Genomic DNA, 23764 nt, shown 5'->3' with positions numbered 1-23764 from the left:
CACAAAGCAAAAGCCATTGCAGCTAGGATTATGGGAGTTGTAGTCAACAACCTCTGGGAATCCCTGTTACAAGGAACACTGATCCCCAGCACCATCTTCTGAGTCTAACTCTCCAGGTAAGACTTGAGCAACCATGACGCCAAGTCCCAGCCCAGAGAGGCAGCCAGAAGACTACTATGGCAGATGGTATCGAAAGCCACAGAAAGGTCCAGGAGAATAAACAGAGTCACACTCCCTCTGTCTCTCTCTTGGTATGGGTAATCCACCATGGCCAAGGCGGTTTCTGTTCATATCCAGGCCAGAAGTCAGACTGGAAAGGATCCAAGTCTGGATCCAGTTTCATCCAGGACTGCCTGGTACTGAGACACCTTGTGCTCAAACTGGAGCTGAGACACCATGAGCTCAAACACCCTGTCCAAAAAATGGGAGGTTGTAGACTGGCCAAAAGTTGTTTAGATCAGCTGAAGCGGGGTTTTTTAGGAGGCCTAATGATCACTTCCTTCAGCTGAGGGGCACCACCACTTGGTTCAGGGAGAAATTCACCCCACCATGACCAACAGACCAAGTTCCTCTATGACCACTTTCAGCATCCAAGAAGAGCTAGGGTCTAGTACACATGTGGTAGTAGATCTCAGATTTCTAAGCAGTCTGTCTACTTCCTGGGGCAACACAGTCTGTTTCTTGTGCCATAGTTTCTCTAACCCAGATTACCCCCAACACTGACTAAAACACAGAAGCTGGACTGCAGTTTGTGAAGTATCCAAAATAACATCCCATGCCACCACTAAAGCAGTTGAATTGGTGGCCCAAGCTTTATCACTACAAACACAGGATAAATATTACTCAAGGGGGGGGGAAATGTCACTGCTTTACAAAATGAAATGACTAAGTCTCATATATTGTTAACAGAATCCACAACAAATGATCAATTTCCTTCTCAATAAAGAAGGTAGAGGAAATGACACATTCTTTATAATTTCTTCCACCTTCTGTTAATGAACTGCCCGATTGCTAGTGATAATTAGGCTCTGCTGAAGTCTTCCATCCTAAGTACCTGTTTTAAAGTTAAATTTGTATATTCTCTCTCATTCACAGCATTACCTTAAATAACAGACTTAACAAGAATTTTAAGGATAAAAATAGGCAAGTAAAAAGCTTTTGTTTTCTTTCATGTGTCTTGAAATGCAAACAGAAGAGTCAAGGATATTCTCTACTCCTCTAAAGACCTCAGAGGTAACTTGTTTCTCTCCTCCCACTGGAAAATGTTGGATAGCTTGAACAAAAGCCTTGAAGCTACTGTTGTAATGAAGCTTTACTCTATACTTAGCCTCTGTGGAGTGCTAATACTAGCCCTGCTGAGTGTGCAAACTCCTTCAAGCCCCTGTGGCTCATCTGGTAGAGTCAGTAAACTCTTCCAATATATGTTGCTAAGCTTAAACTCTGAAAAAGCAAAGAACTGCATCATGCTTGAGAGAATTCAGAATGTTCTCCTTCAGTTTGGTAGAATTAAACTCCATGATCGAAGCCCACTGAGAACAGGATGCATACAAACTCATTTGAAACACTCTGCAAAGTTTTCTCACATACAGAGTCCTAAGAAATGAATCCTAAATATTCCTGTTAAAAACTGAATTGCAAACAAGAGTAATGTGGCTGAGAGAGCTGACTCAGCTAGCCTTCAGAAAAGAAAATGACCCTGTGTTTCTGAATGCAGCTGCTGAAAGCCCACACCAAAGGCCAGCAGGCAACATCCATACTATCTTAGAATGGCTTTACTATCTATAGGTGGCAGAGAGCACATTGCATAGAAACATAATGATAAATACAACAACAAATATTTATATACCATTTATCAACAAAAGCTTCAAAAGTGGTTTACATAGAGAAACAATAAATAAATAAGATGGACCCCTGTCCCTAAAGGGCTCACAAAGAACTTCAAAGCACTTCCTGATGTTCTGCTTGAAAATGGTGGATACATTCTCAAGATCATACCGTGGCAGCTGGATAGCTTTGTTTTTTCACTTTAGCTTAACTTGGAACATGCACATGAGCAGTTCATGATCTGTTCCACAGTCCGGCCACGTCTTTGCTGTTATAACTGAGCTCTTCCACCTCCTTGCACCAATAATGTAATCAATTTGATTCCTATGTAAACCATCTAGTGATGTCAATGTATATAGGTGCCGCTATGGTTGTTTGAAGAATGTGTTAGCTATGAAGAGATCATTGGCTTGGCAGAAACTAATAAGTCGTTCTCCTGCTTAGTTTCTGTTTCCTAGGCCATATAGGCCAACTGTGTTTTCCTCCTTACCTTTTCCAATTTTGGCATTCCAGTCCCAACCACTACCAGCACATCTTGCTTGAATGTTCTGTCAATTGCAGACTGAACTTGAGCATAAAACTCATCAACTTCCTCTTCTTCTGCATCAGTTGTTGGGGCATAGACTTGAAGAACTGTCATGTTAAAGGGTTGTCCATGAGATCTAATTGATATTAGTTGGTCACTGACCGCATTGTATCCAAGTACTATCATTGCTATATCCTTCCTGACTTGAACGCAACACCGTTCCTTCTTTGGTTTTCGTGTCCTGAGTAGTAAACAGTATGATTTTCTGACTGAAAGTGTTCTATTCCAGTCCATTTTAATTCACTGATGCCCAAGTTGTCAATCTGTAGTCGATTCATTTCATCTTTCACTGTGTCGAGCTTTCCCATATTCAAGCTTCTTACGTTCCACATTCCCACTGTAATTCTGTCTTTACAGCTTCAGATTTTCTTTTCCCGCATGGCAGCATCAGCTGCTAGATGTCCAAAAGGCTTTAGTCTAACCGTGTCATGAACATCATTGGTACTCAGAGATCCTCAGCTCTTCCTCAGTAGCATGTTGACCTGAGGGGCCCATCATACGGCACTACATTGACAATCATTGCATTTTGTCAATCCATGTGGTTTTCTTGGTAAAATACAGGAGTGGTTTAACATTGCCTTCTCCTGCACAGTATGAAATGATGCCTTTGTCATTGTCACTGGAGTGATCAGGAAACAGTCATTAGCAAGTCCCATTAAGTAACTTTTTATTTATTTATCACATTTGTAGACCGCTCCAAACTTCCATCTCTGAGCATTTTACAACATAAAACAAATTAAAAATGAAGACCTTAAAACAATTTAAAACCACAATCCAGTTAAAAACCTTGGGTGAAAAAATTAAGTCTTTAGAGACTTTTTAAAAGTTGCCAGAGATGGGATACTCTTATTTCAGCAAGGAGTGCATTCCAGAGTCTTGGAGCAACAAAAGAGAAGGCCCATCCCTGCTGGTGGCAGACGAGCTGGTGGCAACTGCCAACGAACATCTCTGGATGATGTCAATGGGTAGTGGGGTTCATGGCCAAGAAAACATTCTCTTAAATACTCAGGGCCTAAGCTGTTTAAGGCTTTATAGGTTATAGCCAGCACCTTGTATTTTCCCCAGAAATTTATTGGTAGCCAGTGTAGCTCTTTCAGTACAGGCAATATGGTCTCTCAGAGATGACCCAGAGACCAAGCTGGCTGCCGTTTTCCATACCAACTGTAATTTACAGACTATCTACAAAGGCAGCCCCACATAGAGTGCAATGCAGTAATCAAGTGTGGAAGTTATCAGAGTATCTACTATTGTTCTGAGGATGTTTCAGCCAAATCAATTCGAATTTGAATCAAAATCTAATCAAATCAACCCAGATTCGAGGGCAGCAAATTCAAGCTTGAATTGAATAAGGCTGATTCTATTCAAACTCAAATTGAATTGCAAAAACTGATTCATGCACATCCCTATTGAATACTGTGGTGACACGTGGTAATAGCAAATGATCATGTTGCCTCAAATGTGGTAAAATTATCCTTGCCACTGAGCAGGTTGTTTCAGATAACTAAGCAACATTTAATAAGAAAGATCATCCTGGCATAGGCTGAGCCTTCATATTGATAAATGGTTAGTAGTTAGGTTGCACACACTTCAAAAATTATCCCACTAAGATTCTAATTTGGCTTCTTCGCCTACTAAACTATTAACATGTTTAACAATCTTTAAATTTAGAGGCAGTTTTTACCCTTGCTCCAAGTATGCGTGAATAATGATTCAGTGTTGTGTGCTTTTTTTGTGTCTATAGTAATTAACCAGAAAGAGACAGAAGTTTGCAATGACCTTGATCTCCGCAGAGCTCATAAGTATAGATCAAAGCTTTGCTCCCCCAATATTCCATTATTTTGAATTTTATAGCTATCTACAAAGCAATTCTCAGTGTGTCTAATGACATACTTTCACATGTAATTGCATCCACTCCAAACTGACTAAGCCTGGAAAAACTTGCAATAGATTTTTGTGACATGTAAAATCAGTGGAATATTATTAGGAGGAGAAGGGAAAGAAAATTGACTGAGTTCACAGCTCAGGGGTCATTACTCTTATTAGCCATGAATATTAAAAGCCTATTGGACAGCCATTTTTTCAGTGCCTTGAAGTTGGATTACATATGTGGAATAATTATATCAGATTACCAAAAGAGATACGGTGTAGATACAATAAATCAGAGGACAAAATTGGTAAGAAAAATTGAAATGAAAAATATTTCATACGAAACTGAGACAGACATCTTTTAATAGGAAATTTACTGCAAGCAACCACCTAGAGATGTACATATCAAGTGGTATAAAAATATGATGGGGGGGGGGAAGAGAGAGAGAGATGAAAAACCTATTTATATATAGTACTGGAATTTTTTTTACTATAAACCAAATAAATACAAACAGTTTTGCATGTTAACCACAGCTCTTCCTCTATCTCTTGAATACCTTTTCTGTGTTCAGGTACAAAATAATCAGTTGTTTTAGAACATATTTACTCTGAAGTGTATCCACAAAGTTAAAATCAGTTACACAGACTGCAATCTGATGCACAGAAAGTAACCTCCCTTTAAGCCTTGGAGATGAATATATCCAATTCATCATATAACATATTTTTCTCCAACCCTGCTGAAGGGCTCTTGAAACAAAAATGAGGAGTCATTTCATACCTTTTAAGGACCAATGAACTGTGGCATAAGCTTTTGTGGGCAAGAGTTCAGCTCTAATCAACAAAAGCTTTTGCCACAATAAATTTATTTCTTACTTACTTATCATATTTATATATCGAGTGATAAAAACAATTAAAACCATTTCACAGGATTAAAAAATTAAAAACAATTTCATAGAATAAAAATAATTAGACAGTTTAAAATTAACTTCAGTTAAAAGCCTTAGAGAACAGGTGTGTATTGAGGGTCTTCCTAAAAGCATACAGAGATGGAGATGCTCTCATTTTGACAGGAAGCATGTTCCAAAGCCCTAGGGCAGCCACAGAGAAGGTCCAGTCCCCAATCGCCACCAAATGAATCAGTGACAAAGAAGATCTCTCTTAAGTATCCTGGACCCAAGCCTAAGGCTTCATAGGTAATAACCAGCACTCAAACATAGCAGCAGCCAGTGCAATTCTTTTAAAAACAGAAGTATATGGTCCCTTCAGGTCGTCCCTGAGACCAGTCCGGCGACCACATTTTGTACCAATGGTAGTTTCCAGACTACGTACAAAGGCAGCCCTACATAGAGTGCATTACAGTAGTCAAGTCTGTAGGTTACCAGCATATGCACTCCTGGCCACTGCCTCAACCTGAGAAACCAGAGAGAGTTTTGGATCCAGGAGCACTCCCAAGCTACGTAACTGATTTTTCAGGGAGAGTGTAACCCCATCAAGAACAGGCAGATCTAAACCATCTATCAGGTCCTGACCGCCAGTGTCAGTATCTGGATTCAGTCTCAGTTTATTATCCCTCTTTCCATCACTGCCTCCACACAGGCAATTATTTTATTTATTTATTGTTTATTTATTTATTTATTAAATTTATACCCCACCCAAACTTATGTCTCTGGGCGGCTAACAACAATTAAAACACATATAAAAGTTAAAACAATACAGTAATTTAAAAACCATAAAATTAACAGTACTTTTTAATTAAAAACCTGAGAAGGCTTGGGTAAAAAAATGGGTTTTCAAATTTTTTTAAAAAACAGCCAGAGATGGGGAGGATCGTAACTCAGCAGGGAGTGCATTCCACAATCTTGGGGCAGCAGCTGAGAAGGCCCGTCTCTGTGTGACCACCAAACGAGTTGGCAGTAACTGGAGACAGACCTCCTCAGATGACCTCAATGAGCAGTGGGGTTCATAGCGAAGAAGATGCTCTCTTAAATACCCAGGGCCTAAGCCGTTTAGGGCTTTATAAGTTATAACTAGCACTTTGTATTTTGCCCAGAAACCTATCGGCAGCCAGGGTAACTCCATCAGCAAAAGAGTAATGTGGTCTCTCCGAGGGAGATTATGCCTTCTCCTCATGAGGTTGACATGGAGAAACAGATTTGGGTATCATTAGCATATTGATAACATCTTGCACCAAATATCCTGATGATCTCTCCCATAATTTCATGCAGATGTTAAAAAGCATTGGAGACAATATGGAGCCCTAGGGGACAATATGGAGCCCGTATAAAAGTTCACATTTTGAAGAACAGCACTTGCCAGGTGACACCATCTGGAATCTACCAGACAGGTAGGAATGCAACCACTGTAATACAGTGCCACCCAATTCCACCTCCCTCAGGCAATCCAGAAGGATATCATGGTAGATGGTATTGAAAGCTGCCAAGAGATCCAAAAGGATCAGCAGAATCAGACTCAATAACCAATAGGAGATCATCCATCAGGCTGACCAAGGCAATCTCAATCACATAGCCTGCTTGAAAGCCAGTTTATAATGGGTCTAGAATAATCCATATAATCCAAAACTTCCTGGAGCTGAGAGGCTACCCCCACTCTATTACCTTGCCATGCATGGAAGATTGGAAACGGGTCTGTAATTAGAGAACACTGAGGGATCCAATACAAGTTTCTTCAAGAGCGGTCTGTTAATCACCTCCTTAAGACACTTGCCCTCCCTGAGAGAAGCATTTATAATGTTTATCATACCCTCTATGATTACCAGATGAAATAAGCCAAGTTGGGCAAGGGTCAAGAGGACAGGTTGTAGGACATACAGTCCAAAGCTAACATCCTCTTATCTGCTCCACCATGGAGTAAGCCACTGGGAGAAGCTGGGACCAAACTGGATCACTAGCCTCTTCCGACCAGGTCTCCGTGATGCATACTAGGTCGGCTCCTTCATCCATGATCAAGTCATGGGTATCTCAAACTTATTTTGAACCAGCCTGGCATTACAGAGTGAGGTTATGTGGGCAATTGGCACTGCTCTCCAATGTCAAGGAGGTGATAGGCCTGCTGGTAGGGGAAACAACAATTACACTTTTGAATTCCCTTCCGCTGTAACAGCCCGCTGGCCTACTAGAACAATTTCATCATTGATTCCCCACTATCACTGGAATAGCTGCCCCAGAGCCGTCCCTCACGTCCCATAACCCAAGACACATACCTGTACCAGGCCCAACCAATTACTAGGCAACAATAATACTGTAGTCAGCAGCAATCTTCCTTTGAGGAGTCCAGAGGTTGGGTTTGGCCCAACCCTCAGTCCCACACACAAAGGCTTCCACCAAAGGCTGGCTGCCTACAGGCAGCCTGCCCACTGGCGGGCTGCCCCCCATAGCTGCTCCCCTTTATAAGAGCTAAAAGTTTAAAAGCCCAACAAGCGTGGCTCTCACCCACCATATCAGGCAAACCCAGCCAAGGTGCAGCATGTTACAGCAATTAAAGTGAGCAAAACACCAGCTAGCAGCCAACTAAACGAAGAGGTACACAGAAGCTGCAGCCAGAAATTCCCTCCACTTCTCTTGTTCTAGAAGGTGGGAGGGAGAGCCAGATGAAATACACTCCTACCTCACAGCATCTCTTCTAGTCACAATTACCAGTCTTTCATGAGCCGCAACCTTGCTTTTATTACAGTAGTCCGCAACTGCACAGGTATTTGTCTGAATGGAATACATATAAATATAAAGTAATGCCTTGTGTAACATATAATAGTATTACATACAACAAATCTTACCTTTTCAAATTAGGGCCAATGTCAAAACAAGCCCAAACAAGGCTTCAGTATCCATCTTGTGTCAAATTAAATCCATTGTCATCAACAGTTTTTTACAAATCTCTTATTGATCACCATGCTCATTCTTCCTGACCAAAACATTTCACACTGTTGTCTCAGCATGTCTCTGAAATGTCTATGGTTGCAGGCTCTTGTGTGCAAGAACCATTTCCTGAGGATATCTTACGGCTATTTAAAGATTTCATTTTTTGCACTGGTGTGCAATTCTCCTTTGAAGAAAATCCCTTGGTTGCAATTTAAACTTTCAAACTTTTGATGCATAAAACTGTAGAAAATCTTAACCCAAAATCTTATATTTTAACCCCTGCTAACTAGGCAAAGAGGCACCTTTTAAAGTGACTGTTCTCTTATATTTAGTAGAGGGAGAGCAACTACCTTTGCTCAATATACCATAGAGTCCTTGCCAATGTTTATTTGCTGGTGTATGCTGTAATGGCCTTCCACGGTTTTAAATTGTTCTTAAGTATTTTCAGTTGGTTTTAAAATGGCTCTGAACTGTTTTAAATTTGTTTTTACATTGTTTTAAGCAGTTTGATTTAAATGGTGTTGTTTTCGTTTTTTACTTGTTGTGCACTGCCCAGAGCTTTTCGATGGGGCAGTACAGAAATGTAATAAATAATATAATAAATACAATAATAATTGTTTAGGTTGGGAGCTATTTTGAGGCACAGAACTATATTCTTTTTTCTATATTAAGTAGACTTTGAGGACTTTTTGTAAAAAACATAGAAATATCTATCTATCTATCTAATTCTCTTAAATGTACCTGTCTCTAATCCCATGCATGTTAACTCTTGTGAAAGCTGGCAAGCAAGCTGTCGGGGGGAAAGTGAACGGGCAGGCTAATGGACGGCCAGATGGCCAAGAGAAAGTGGTGCTGAGGAAAGTCGTGGGGGGAGTGGCCAGAGGGGTGGAAGCGGTGGCCGAAATGGGCCGAGAACGAGGGAGAGGAAGGAGGGGAGAGAACTAGAGGTGCAGATGTTCTGCGCCCAGGCCAACTAGTTCTAATTATTATTAATGACATCAATAACATTGGCAAGAACTCTATGGTATGTTGAGTACATGTGCACATCAGTTACCTTTTCTGAGGGGTTTTTTTTGGGGGGGGTCAGTTCAAATAATTAAAAATGCATTTTACTGAATGTTGATATGTGTAGGGCACCTGTTGATATGTGCACAACAATGTCCTACACCAGGCTTCCCCAACCTGCGACCCTCCAGATGTTGCTGAACTACAACTCCCAGCATACCCCGCCACAAAAAAATTGTGGCTAGAGATGCTGGGAGTTGTAGTTCAACAACATCTGGAGGGCCACAGGTTGGCGAAGCCTGCCCTAAACTAAAGAAAAGCAAGGCATGCATTTTAAATTACAACTAACTTTTGACTTTTTGTATTTAGGCTGCAAAGAATATTCCAGTTTCACAAAATCATATTAGAACCTGATTCATGTTGTACTTGATCACTATCAGCTATATGAAGGAGAGGATGTAGAGTAAGTAATATTCCCTTTATCTTGCTTTTGGTTAAAAGGAATCTTTGGAATCATCTTCTCACAATTTTGTTCTGCTTTTATTCACAGCAATGCATGGCAATTCCAAAGAGCAGCAGTGGTGCTACTCAGTCCTGCTGAAAACAGTAGTGAGACTGGGGGTGCATGGTACATTGATTCCTTAAAATGCAAGCAAGGCATTCTGATACTCAGAGCATCAGTGCAATTAAGGTTATGTATTTTTCTATAGAATGAATCGTATGCAAATACATACAAAAGCATGCAAACAAATAGAGATGGCAAGCTCTTTGCCTATCACTATATAAAAAACAAAATTGGGGGAGCTGTCATATTATTAGGGGAAATTGATCGCGTTGTTTTGTTCTGATATTTAATACTGATGATAAAAGTTTAGTTTACAATACAAATGGCTGAGGCTAGGTCACACATGCTTTTAGTTGATTACCCTCAGGCAAATATGGTAAAAGGAGGGGGTGTAAACTCTGGGAAGTTTTTCATTATTAAGTTTACCTTGTACTTTGATTAGATTATATTTTCAATTACAAATCCACAACATCTCATATCCTACACAACCCAGAAAAGAATCGCATTGAGAAATTCTCTTGGACCTGTTACTTAGTCTGTGGTTTTTTTCCTCTCAAAGCCAGTTGATTTATATGTTTCTGTAACTACAGAAGAGATATGTTCATGTTTTCCTTCTTTTCTCCTTATTATTAAACTTACAACATGTCTATCAATTTTCCTCTGACAAGTATTAGACAGTGTGCTATTATTGTAATTATAATTAATATGACGACTCAAGCCAAAGGAAGTCTAAAAAATATTGCTTTTCATTAAAAGTATGTACAACCAAATCTTATCTAGTTGGAAGTATATGTATTTGGATACAAAGTGTATCTCAGGGCCAAAGCAGACAATGGGGCAGCTAAAAAGGATCACAAGTGTGAGTGACCCTGGTCCATCTCCCATCCTGCCTCACTACTCTCGATAGCTTCAAGCCATTTTTAATCGTCAGCCCGACTCAGAGTTATTTTAAACTATTTAAACTGTTTTGTTTGGTTTTAATTGTGATTTTATTCTTTTTACTTTTGTGTAAACTACATGAGATATACAGTTTTGGCAGTATAAAAATGCAATCAATCAATCAATAAAATTGCCCAGGCAGGCTCATATGTGCATTCGGAGACTGTGCTTTTTGCAGATGTGCAAATTAATACTCATATAGTGATGGAAGGGCGTGCAGCTGTTATTTCACACATATTGGATCAGATGACAAGATCTATTCAACAAAAATTCAACTAGAAAAGCTTTATGGATATTTTTATTTTATTAATCACACTTGTATTTCAACTTTCTTCCGAAGAGCTCAGAGATTTTTTTAAAAGGGCCAGGACGTTATCTAAACCGAGTAACTAGCCTGAGTACCTAGCTAAGGAAAGTTTTGAACCAAGATCTTTTTGGTCATTACTGGTCATCTTTTTGGTCATTAATGTCATTTTTAATGTTGCCTTGTTTGCATGTTTTTGTGCACTGCCTAGAAGCTTCAGAGTGGGCGGTATATTAAATGTTTCTAATAAATAAATTACTAGTGTTCCCTCTGACAGATTTCCAGATGTTGTTAACTACAACTCCCATAATCCCCAAGCAAAAGCCATTGCAGCTGGGGATTCTGGGAGTTGTAGTCAACAACATCTGGTAATCCCTGTTCGAGGAAACACTGGCCATTACCCAATTCTGGCTCTACAGGAATTTACCATCAATTCTATTGGAATACGGCATCCAACAATACCACTGAGCTTATGGAGATCTTACTGGACAGTAACTGGTAAAATTTCCACAGATTTTAGCCAGAGTTAGGTGACTATTAAAATACTATTAGGCTACTGTATTTGAGAAACCTACTTTTCATACTACAATCCTACCTACAATCTACAGTCATACTACTGTGTAATATTTAAGGTCAGTCTTGAGGAACTGTAATTGTGATTAATTATCACAAGTTTCTCTTATAAAGATAATTTCCTAAAGCATCAAGGCCTATAGGTATTATAAAATTAATGGTACCAATACTGCCAACTACTTTCCACAAAGCTTTTTTATATTCAAAGCAACAGACAAGCATATTATGTTGTGTATGAATAAGTAAAAGCAGACAATTGTTTTAACTCCGAAGCAGAGCGTATTCAGTGCACATTATGGAACAATAAATGCATTCAAATATATTTAGCAGATTAAGAAGTTGGATCCAGCAATCTGAAATACGCACCATGGTCTTAAATTCCTAATGACCTAGCTAGTGCTTTATCTTAGAATAGCCACAGGTAATTGATTAAATTGGTAGCAAACGGAGTGTGTGCAAATAACCAGTTACAACTGAATAATACCTTTTTGCCAATGCCCAAAAAAGTTTTAAACATAGAGTAGCAGCCCAAACTGATGTTATATATTCAGATACTGAAGAGTGATACTTTGTGCCAACCGTCCAAGCAGGGCAATGAGCCTTGCCTCTTCTCATTTTTTTCTCCCTCACACATAAATCTTGTTTCTCAACCAGTTGTAGTTACTATGGGCAGAATCCAACAGTGTTCAACTTCATAGATATTTTCCTGCTTCTCCACTTACAGGGTATCTTTCTTTTTTCTGTACACACTCATAAACAGAATGGGTAGATTTCATCTGCTAATTTATTTTAACAGAAGCTAAAAGCTAATCCTGGCTACCTGATTCTAGAATGCAGTTAATTCATGATCTCATGCCTGCGCCCACTTGGTCTGGGCATCTCCTCTTATTTTTAACAATTTGGACTAAATATATCAAAGGATGTACTGGTAAACTGCACAAAATTTAACATTTATTAAGTAATAGTTAAAAATAGAGACTGAAATTCCAAGATGAGAATGTATGTGTATACAGGAAACACAGGAGATTTAGTCTGATACACTTAGGGACAAAACTGAAATGAAGTAAGATGACAGTGCTGGTCTTAAAACACATTTTCAGTCTTCCCCACTTATCACTCTGTGAGAATAAAAGTAATATATGAACTTGTGTTATGAATCTGGCATGATCCCAAGATTAGACACACCAAGCATTACACCTATAACACTGGGGTTATTCACACGACCGGGCAGGAGGGGGAGTGAGCAGGTGGAGGAAAGGCTGTGCAAATTTCCCCCAGATGATTACACACATGTTGCTGGGAGCATGGACCATGTTCCCAGAAAAGCAGTACTGCGCTGCTAAGTGCACAGCTTTGGAGGCTGGGATGGCACATCCCAGCCTCCGGGTATCCTAATGCACCACACACTGTGCATTGGTGGATTCCCCCAGGAGACGGGTGCTCTAGGTGGCTGGGCTGGAAGCAGCTAGAGCTCACACACATTCAGGAAGCCAGGTTTAATGGCACGATGGCACTCTTAACCTTTAACTAATGGCACGATGACACTCTTAACTAAAAGCTGGGCTAAAAAGCTGACCCACCTAAAATGCTTAGGTAGGTCAGCCCCACTAAGATCGGGCCCGATCCCAGCGGTTCTCACATGCAATCTAACCCAAGCTGGGATTCCCTGTGAGAACAGCCTCATTATGTATGTTCTACACATGTGTGGTTTTGCATACATAATCATTCATAAGAATGCATTTTTGTACCACTCCATGGCTGATATATTCAATATACTGTATTTCATTACACTTTGGACCAGACTAGACATGACACAGAAGATCCATGACCAGATTTTCCAATGAATTTCCTTTGGTTAAAGTAGAATCACGGAAAGGGGAAATGTTATTGAGGCCATGGAGCTGGGGGTTTAAACCCTCTGGAGTGAACCCTCGTAGAGAACCCTCTGTACTGTTTCCCCAACGTAAATTCTCTTCTCTCAAGCTATTATTATGGTCCCACCGTGCTTCACGGTTAATACACAGCAGTTTTGGGGGGCGATATGTTGGGGAAATAGCACAGCTAACTAGCACCATGGCCCTGTGATCAAAATTTCTGCCTTCTCTCTCTTCGGTTGCCTTAAGCAATGAAAAAGACATCAGGAGATCCAATCACATATCTCATATGTCACATCTAGTATGGCCCCAAGAGCATAAGAAAAGTAGAGCAAAATTAAGTAAGCATAGGAAACGATAGCACACAAAGAATAAGACTGAATTTATAGACTGCTAGAATGCTGGGTATTACGATGAAGCTAAAAGGAAAGCTGAAAGAGAATCCATTAAACACATTATTGATAAATGGTAGAAAAATACTGGCCAAATACTTTTATTTCTCTACAACATTCTCCTCTCATCCCCTCTCTTCCTCTTGTCTCCTAATAGTACATGCTTTCACCACAGCTGGATACATAAATTATAAAGAAGCATTTAGCAGTAATAAAGGCATTGAAACGCACAAGGTCTCAGCATGACAACTCCAACAAGATCTTAAGATGAAAAACAGACTAGGAAAAGGCAGTAATAAAAAATTACCACTGAAGATACTTGAGGCACTTGGACCATGACAATCTATTTGTCAGTAACAGAAGAATTCCCTCTTCTCTTAGCCACAAAAATTGGTGGTTACATTTATTCTGCAAGTATGGACACTATGAAAGCTGTGACTTTGTGAACACTGTATATTTTAAATACGTTTATCTGCTTACATAGTACTCAGTTTAACTTGTTATAAAAACTTTGTATCCTAAGGCATTCTGTAGCATACATTTACTACAAAGAACAGGTACATCAGCTGATTTTATAAACAATGTTATTTTTCTCTGCACATAAAAGCACTTGTAAGCCACTGGAGTTTTTATTGATGTTCATAAAGAAAAGGCAAGAAAAATTACAAAAGGACTAAAAGTCAAATACACTTATAACTTATAATTTAATTATATATTATTTTCATAATTAAACAGATTATTTGTTTAATTATATAAATATAAATATAAATATCAAGAAAATGCTACTCAACACTTCAAATCAATAGTGTATGCATTTAAGATAGATATAAAATATGCATATACTATTAATTTAGTGCTGAGTAGCCGTTTCTTTATCTTTACTGAGAAGATAAATAGCAGGAAGACAACAAAACGTCATAGCAAAAAACTTAGAGATCATTCACACAATCAAATATTGTGACATACCTGGATTTTGGAGCTGTGTGTGTTCCCAGTTTTCAGTTGTGTGGAAGGAAGATAGGACGAAAACCTGGGTAGCTTTTCCTCCTATCTTCTATCCAGGTTTTCCTCTTACCTTGCTTCTACACAACCAAAAAATTGGGAGCACACATCACTCCCAAACCCAGGTAGAACACAGTTTTTGACTGTGTGAATGACCTCTTAGTTTTATTTTTACAGGCTGAGATCCGCTGGTCCTCCAATCTGACAGGATGCAGCACTAGTCCCTGTGCTGTTGCTTTCTCTCCGATACCATGAGCACTTTTGCACAAGAGCACAAATAATGGAGAGCTGCGGTAGGAAGCATAACTTGTTCCCTTTGCTAAGCAGGGTCCACCCTGGTTGCATATGAATGGGAGTCTACATGCATGAGCAATGTGAGATATTCCCCTCAGGGGATGGGACCTCTCTGGGAAGAACATTCCAAGTTCCTTCTCAGGTATCTCCAAGATAAACTGAGAGAGATTTCTGCCTGCAACCTTGGAGAAGCCACTGCCAGTCTGTGTAGACATTATTGAGCAAGATGGATCAATGGTCTGACTTGCTATGTGGTAGCTTCCTATGTTCCTATGTACTTTCTACAGCTCACGTACACTCTGGAAGTACTCTATTAGAGTGGAAACATGTTTGGTAAAATGTTTCATCTAACAGTGTATTTCTGGAGTGTGGGCAACCTCCAGAATATATTTGCGCTCTTGAGCAAAAGCATGCACATTTCATAGAGAGTATGCAATAGCAAGGTGGCTAGCATTGCATGCTGTAAGATGTTAGAAGCAGTGATGGTACACTGCTCTGGATTGGCCACCATATCTTAGGCATCTGTTTTATGTGAGTCTATCATAACTGACTTTCTAATCCTTAAATGGAATACTGCAAATTTAAATACTGTGAACTTGTATATTGTGAACTTAATTTAATATTAAGATATTTAAGATTTAAATATTGTGAACTTAGTCACAAATTCAGCCTATGGAGATGGTGAGTGGCTACAAACACAGACAGAAATCCAGCCTTCAGCCTTTCACAAATTATGTTCAATCATACAAGGAGTGTATAGTGTACACAGGTATAAATCTCTACACAATTACAGTTATTAACATATTATGTTGAATGCAGACACAGCACTGAATGCAGACACTTCCTATCCGTAGCATGCATTTGAGGGGCTTTTACCCAGTTTCACTTTTAAAATGAGCACAAGTACTGTCATTCACACAAATACATGTAGTATACAGACATCTGTACATTTGTACAGCAGAATATCTGAATAGAGTTCTTCACTTAAGTCACAGACTATTTAAACTGGCAGGGAATTTGGATCTTTTCTAGTCCAATCCCCTAGATACTAGTCCAAGTGCTGGAACTGACTACAGCAGCCCTGACAGATGGCTATCCAGCCTTTGTTTGAAAAGCTCCAGTGATCTGCACACGCAGCAACATCTTCATAATCATCTTCAGGGAAGGGAAGGTTATTTCACCTTCCTCCCTGCCCACCCTTCCAAATGGTCATGTGAATTTAACCATTTTTTAATTGTGGGAACTCTCTCTCTCTCATGCACACGCACACGCACACGCACACACACAATTCAGATGGACTTCAAAATGCCAATGTTCTCTCCATCCCTCTCAGGTGTGGTTTCCTTCCCATAACATCTGAATCAGCCAACTATAATTATCACTTATCCTTCAAACCCAGAAAAGTAGTGAGGTGGTGGAGGAGCAAGTAAAGACCTGCTTACTTGGTTTTAAAAGGAACCAATCCCTGCCCCACCAAACCAGTTCAGATACAGGCACCTGAGCCAGTTCAGCGCTTCCCTAAGGAGGTGCTGAACCGGTTCAGGCACATCCCTAATATGAAGAATAACAATATTGTATGAAGTAAAAATAAAAATTGCAAATAGAACTGTGTACTCTTATTGGTTCTCCTGAAGTTTATACAGAGCAAACTGAAAACAGAATGCAGTACAGTTACACCTGATAAAACTTCTTATAAATCAATAATTAGTCTACGAGACTACTTCACAAGACATCTTTCTTCCAACAAAAACTCTGCAGGACTCCAAAGACTGCTGTGCATTGCATACTCAATTATGTTTGGTAAGATTATATTTTAAAAGGCATTCAAGGATAAACATTTATATTTGAAAACATAAATCAATATCCCACAGACCTACTCCTACAGGCAAAGTATTTTATAATTGCCCATTTTGGTTCTCTTGCACCATTTTCTGAAAGTTTTGGTGCAAGCTTATATTTTACGTGAGCTGAACGGCAAGAACCTCATGACCTATTTTCAGGAAATCTAGATATCAGAATGTACCAGAGACTGGAAAAATCATACAGAGCTCCAAGATGTACAAAAACAGTTTCTGAGGAATAAGATGCAGATTAGATGACTAGAATGTTCAAGTCCATATTAGGAAAAGTCAGTGGTAGGTTGTTTACCTAGCTTAATCATACACTTAGAACAAAGTCACTTCATAAATATGGGTCAGCATCAATTTTCAAAGGGTAAGAGAGGTTAATCAAAGAAATCCAGCCACCATATTAATAAGAAACCATACTACTAGACTGAATATATATAAATATATACATATATATAAATATAAATATGGAATGTATCACAGGACTTTAAGAAGTCCTGCCAGCTTAGTAATAATTCCATAACAAACTACTCAAAAACCAAGTGCTACGTAATAGCTGGACCCACCACAAAAAAACCCCACCATTGGCAAGTAAAAGGAAATTCTTACAAGTACTGAAAAGCACTTACAACAATTATCCCCAGTAGAGACAGCAGATCCATCCAGAAAGAGCAAGATGAAGTCACTCCAAAGAAAAGATATCTCTGTTGTACAGGTTTAGAACTATCATTATTGCTTTGGCACAACAGTAACTGGCAAGCCTCAGTTAATCTTGCTAGCACATCTGGACTAGCGGTTATCAGCGTAGGGATCAGTACTTTAAATACAGAGACTTTGAGTGATAGTGGGTGGTACAGTGAGGTGTGTGCCCAGTGCTGTCCTTCATCTGGAAGCAGGATGGCTTGAAGTAGAGGCCAGAGCATGGGTTAATATCTTTGAATTCTGGCTGAAGCTGGTTTTACACCCTGCAGGTCTAGCTCCACTTCTGCTAAAGGATATCTATCACTGCAGGTGGAAAAGAGAGCTGGAGGAAAAGCTCCATTATGCAACATTATGGCTTCTCCCCTTTTGACTAATAACTCTTAGGTATGAAAATGCCAGGATCAAAATCAGACAAATAATATATGATATGAAGCATCAAATTGATCAGGGCTCTATTCCTGTTGGTGTCCATTTGGGCAACCAAGCTCTGAGTTTCAAGCCTGCCAGATACCTAAACCAGATAACCGTACCAAAATATCGCAGAGCTTTGACACAGGCACGATGCAATGCCTTGCAAACAGCAGTCCTGGAAGGGAGATATCAAAAAATCCCCTACAAAGAACGCACTTGTCTCTGATATTGAAACAACAGCTCATATGCTTCTTTATTGTCAATTTTACCAAGATACACAGCATGAACATGTACCCCCTTTTATTAGCTGCCATCCAGGTTGTACAGATTCTTTTTATCTTGATTATCTTTTAACTGACCAGAATGACTTAACCAGAATGTGGCTAAGTTCTGTTTAACAGACAATAAAATGCACCAGGAGTTAATTAAGAATCACTGTTAACTATGCTTAACTATGTGTTTAACTACTGTATCATAACCGTGTAGGTTTATTCTGTAGGTTTATTTGGGTTTCTGTTTGTATACTGTGCTGGTTGGTGACTATAATAAAGGAATTGATTGGTGCTATATATCAAATCATTCAAAACCACTGCTTCTGGAAACTTCCTAAAGGGCAAAAGTTTCTAATTCAAATGGGATCAGAAGTTCTTAAATAGAAAGAAAGTAGCATGTTTTCTGTGTTCATGAAAAAAGCAGTGGTAGCACAATGCCTGAGACTGATCTACAGCTGTGGAAATCCCTGGTTCAAGACTTATGTTCAACATCTCACTATGTTTCATATTTCACCAGGTAGCCATTTGCTCTGCAACATGGAGATAACACTACTCACCTTACAGGATCACACAATCACTTTGAGTCACTTCAGTGACACAATCACTTCAGGGTCATTTTAAACACTCAAATACACTATATAAACATGTATTATGTGTCTGACATGTTATTTATGCATTTACTCAATTTTCCCACCTCCACAAGCAACTAAACCAATACACATAGGCCCGGGTCATACGTACCATGGAAACACAGGTCCACTGGACCCACAGTTCTGCGCGCGCGCGCGCACACACACACACACACACACACACACACACCTCGTATGTGTTCGTACATTCAGGAGAGTACTCTCTCTGCAGTCAGTGAGACTGCAAAGAAGTGGGGGAGCTTGCTGTGCGGGCTTCCTTCTTTCCTGAAGGACAGCCTGCACAGCCAATAGGAGCCAGAGCAAGGGAGGAGTTTCTTCCCTTACCTCTGGTTTTAGTTTGTGAAATTGTGTGCCAGCGTTTGTATGCAATGCTGGCAGAGGCGTAACTACCATTAGGCAAGGGGAGGTGGCTGCCAGCACACACACACCCCGCCTCGAGGGGGCCCCCAGAGGCAAGTCATATGTGAAATGAGTGTGTATCAGCGAGGGGCCCATTTTAAAATTTTGTCTCTGGGCCCACTCCAGCCTCGTTGTGCCCCTGAATGCTGGCACAGGCACACCAGAGGCCAAGCAAATGGAACTTAGAGAGACCAGAAGATGACAAAATGCAGTTGGGGGGGGGGGGGAACTGTGGGACCATTTTTTACAAAACTGAAATTCCCCAGTTCATACGTTTAAGGTTGGGAACCAAAGGTGAAGGGGCCTCCAGTTCCCTATTATGTATGAATCAGGCCATAGAGTACTGCTTGTTTGATTTTTGTCTGTAAGTGGGTGGCACTCATTGCCGATACACATTTATAACTAACACATTTTAAAGCACACTTCTTACGTTCTTCAGATGACAAACATGAGAAGTTTCCACAGCAAAATAAGATGGACTACTGCCATAGTACCCCACACAACATATTTGTTGCATGTACAAAGAGATATTGAGCTATTAGTACTGGAATTGCAGTTAGGTTTTGTTCTATAAGTTCAAATTTAAAATAGCCAGATATTTTCTACAATCGAGTCTCTTCTGTTTATGGTCAATATGGATATTGTCCAAATGAGTTCTATTACTGGAAGATCTGATGTGTCAGACACATATTGAAGAATGCCTATTTATATTTCATGAGCTTACTCAGCACGTTGCCAATAGCTACTCATGGCAATTCTAGTTAATGTGGCAGAAGGTAATACTCTAGATTTTATTCAGTAGTTCTATACTAAACTGTTTAAAAAGAAGAAGAACACTGCTATAGAGAGTATTTGCTAAAATTAAACCTGAAGGAGTCACCCCTTCTATTTATGCAGAAAATATTCAATAGCAATATCTACCAAAATTATAAAATTATTAAGTCCCGTCACACAGAAAACATATCCATGATTGAAGCTGATGTAAAGAATCACTTTAATCAACTAATAATAGCTCTAAATTACCTCCAGGAAAATTCCTGTAGCTTTTGCTATTAAGTGCCTGGACTCAATCTGAGCTTCTTAAAAAGCAGGCACCACTGCACATCTCTATTAAAAACAAATTGCTAATGCACCTGAGTCTTGCTACTCGACATGCAAGACTCTCGAGTCAAACACACCATGCAGGCTGCATCATAGCACTGGACAGGCAACAGCATCTGCAACCATTTGGATAACAAAAAGTAACTTTTTATGTTGGTCACTCTTTGCAGCAACTTAGAACTTTTAAATTTCTTGTTAGCTTCAATTTCTGCTACATCTATTTTGCCCAAAGGAGAATTTTTGTAGCTATATTAACATTCCATTTGGTTTCTTTTGAGATATCTGACCCTGGTTTAAAAGCACTTTTTAAAAAACATGTTTGGATTTTTAAGCCTCTTTTTCAGATCCTAATAAGCCAGCATTTCCTTGTTCAGACTTGATCACTTATAACATTCGAGAGCAGCTGAACTGCAGCTGTTCAGGACTCTCCATGCGGTAAATACTAGAATAATCAAGAATACAGGTGAAATATGACAAAATATTCCAGTGTCTACATTAGCCAATAGTAGAAACATGAACCTGGTCTTCTTGGTAGCAGGCTGCAGGTGGTATCCACAAGGCAATGATAGGAGGACAGTGGATAATAAGAGATGAGACGATGATTGTATCACTTGATTTTTCAAGGGAATCTACAACTATAAATAAAAAATGTACCTGCACCTATCTACAGAAGAAGAGGGAGTGGAGAGAGGGCAGGGTTAGAGAGCAAGGAACACACGGTAGGATTTTGATACACCTTTGGTTTCTAATTGAAATGGAAGATGTGGTCACATAAGCATTTGTATGTAGAAATGGAATAATGACGTATCCTTAGCAGGAGAAGGAAATGATTTTAGGAGAGTCTACTCCTTTTCACTGACATTTTAATTTACTTCCTGTCTTAGTCTCCACTTCCTCAATGTAACATATTTCCTGTACCTAGCAAAGTGTCTGGTTGAAAACTGTGGTTGGCATCCTAGCAAAGTCCTTCAAGGGAGCCTTCATGCAACTCCCCCTTTCCTCTTGCATGCATGCATACTCTTGTTCAAAGATCATTAAAATTCCAAGCATTCCTCACACTGGAAGGGCTCTGCAATATCAGAAACATGTTTCCAATTTTGCAGAGCCCTTCAAAAGCATGGGAAGTGCTTGGAATTCTGGGGCTCTTGTGCAACCAAGAGCAGGGGGGAATAAGACATTGTACAAGAGGTCCTGTTGTCCTCCCTTGAAACACAAGAACTTCATTAGTCAGCATGTCAGTCAACCTAATCCACAAGAAGTCATGAGCTTGTATTAGGAATATTTTTCCCAAGTCTATGAGATAGTGTGGACTAGACCAAAAGAAATAAATTTAATGCACAAGTAAAAAGAAAGTTTTTGCTAATATTTCCCCATGCCACTAACTATTTAAAAAAGTCCTTTTCTACTATTATAACTATGTGAGCCACACCTATAAGACCTATGGAGCCAATATGGGGGGGGGGGACATTCCTCTACCTAATTTGCAACCCATGGACAGCACCATTACAGTTGCATTAATGGTGCAACAGTCAAGCTGCTAAACTGGTTGGATAAATGCCTTAAGCCCCAGACACCTGCACTATTAATATAAAATAAATATATTAATAATTACAATAATTAAAATGAAGATAAGTGAAATAACTTCCTGCCTTTTCAATATGGTGAGAACATTAACCCATAATAATTCTTAAGCTCTACAATAGGGGTGTGCACGGACTGGGTACAGTGATTCAATCTGAATTCAGACCAAACCACAGGTCCCCAAACTAGTTCAGTAGAACCCACCAGCCGGGCCGGTCAGGTCAACAAATCAACTAAAAGCAATTCGCATTTGAACTGCTCGAACCAGCCCAGTTTGCAGTCCAAACACTCCGTGCACACCCCTACTCAATCATTTTCACAATGAAGCAAAACCCCCAAATTAATGCCAGAATTGCACCAAGAGAAGGAGCAGCTTCTTGTTAGTGTTTGGTATATACCATTCTTTACAAAATGTGTTATCAGGACTCAGGAGTGAGCAAGGCAACGAAGTATTCCTGTCAGGGGAACAATAACTTTGAATGTTACTTGCAAGAATACATCTGGACAATAAAACTGCATGGATATAGTTCTTTGCACTTAGCAGACTCAGGTTTACAAACAAAAAGTCACAGCAATGACAAACAGTTCTCCAAAAGAGCATCTAGCCACATGGGGGAGTTCACAAACACAGTATCACAGATGTGCACTATAAGCAAAACAACCTTAAGTACAATAGTCCTTGGGGGGAAAAGGACTGCCAGCAAGGCTTGAAATGGCTGAAAGCAAGAAACAGTTAGGCTCCCAAGGACAACTGCTACTTTGCAAAATTGGACAACCTTTGCGAAAAGATATGCTGCAGAGAAATCTTAGCCATTTCCAGCTATTTTAAATCTTTACACTAAATACAAGTGTTTAAGCAAGCTAATCGATCTTTCTACATTCAAAGACCATAAAACAGAAGAACAGAAGAAGAAGTAACATTGGCAGGTCAGCGAGCCGTTACAGGGGAAGGGGACTTGGAAATCTAATAGCTGTTTCCTCTTCCGGCTGTCCTGCCAGCTCTTTGACCTTGGGGAACAGTGCCGATCATCCTTGGAACCTCACCTTGCTCCTCTGTAATGCCAGATCGGTCAAGAACAAACCAGAAACCATCCATGATTTGATTCTGGATGAAGGTGCCGACCTGGTATGTATTACAGAGACCTGGTTGCGGGAGGCTGGGGGCCCAGTGTGGTCCCGGCTTCTTCCTCCAGGCAACTCTGTTGAAGAGCGGTTGAGGGACTGTGGGTGGGGAGGTAGAGTGGCTGTGGTCTATAAGAATAACCTTTCCCTTACCAGGATCCCTGTTAGAGTGTCGGACCATATTGATTGTGTGTACTTAAGTATGGGGACCAGGGATAGACTGGGACTTCTGTTGGTGTACCGATCGCCCCACTGCTCAACAAGGTCCCTAACCAAGCTGACAGACTTGGTCTTGGACTTGATGTTGGAGTCTCCCAGGCTTGTGGTAGTGGGGGACTTTAATGTTCACTTTGGGACCAATTTGTCCAGGGCGGCTCAGGAGTTCATAGCGGCCATGACGACTTTGGGCCTTTCTCAAGTGGTCTCGGGGCCGACGCACATTGCAGATCACACACTTGATTTGGTCTTTCACTCTCATCAGGGTGGTGTTCCGTGGGTGGGGAATCCTGTGATTTCCCCATTGTCATGGATGAACCACCATCTGGTTAAGGTTGGACTCACAGTCACATCCCACCTTTGC

At 40.0% G+C, this 23764-nt stretch overlaps 1 protein-coding gene across 12 annotated transcripts in view; it reads right to left on the bottom strand.

The window, feature by feature from the left end:
* ZNF385D (zinc finger protein 385D) overlaps nt 1-23764 on the bottom strand; it is a 641404-nt gene that overhangs the window by 526581 nt on the left and 91059 nt on the right. Inside the window, exon 1 of one of the 12 annotated variants that reach the window (XM_053263042.1) lies at nt 2315-2339. The exons of the other annotated variants lie outside the window; for them this stretch is intronic. The gene's annotated coding sequence lies outside the window, so the exon portion shown is untranslated. Of the gene's footprint in view, nt 1-2314; nt 2340-23764 lie in introns of those variants that run through there. 12 annotated transcript variants of the gene reach the window in all.

This window comes from Hemicordylus capensis, chromosome 6 (genome assembly GCF_027244095.1).
Source record: "Hemicordylus capensis ecotype Gifberg chromosome 6, rHemCap1.1.pri, whole genome shotgun sequence".
Lineage (NCBI taxonomy): Eukaryota > Metazoa > Chordata > Lepidosauria > Squamata > Cordylidae > Hemicordylus > Hemicordylus capensis.
The sequence above is the reverse complement of the archived record's forward strand: the minus strand, read 5'-3'. Positions and strand labels throughout refer to the sequence as shown.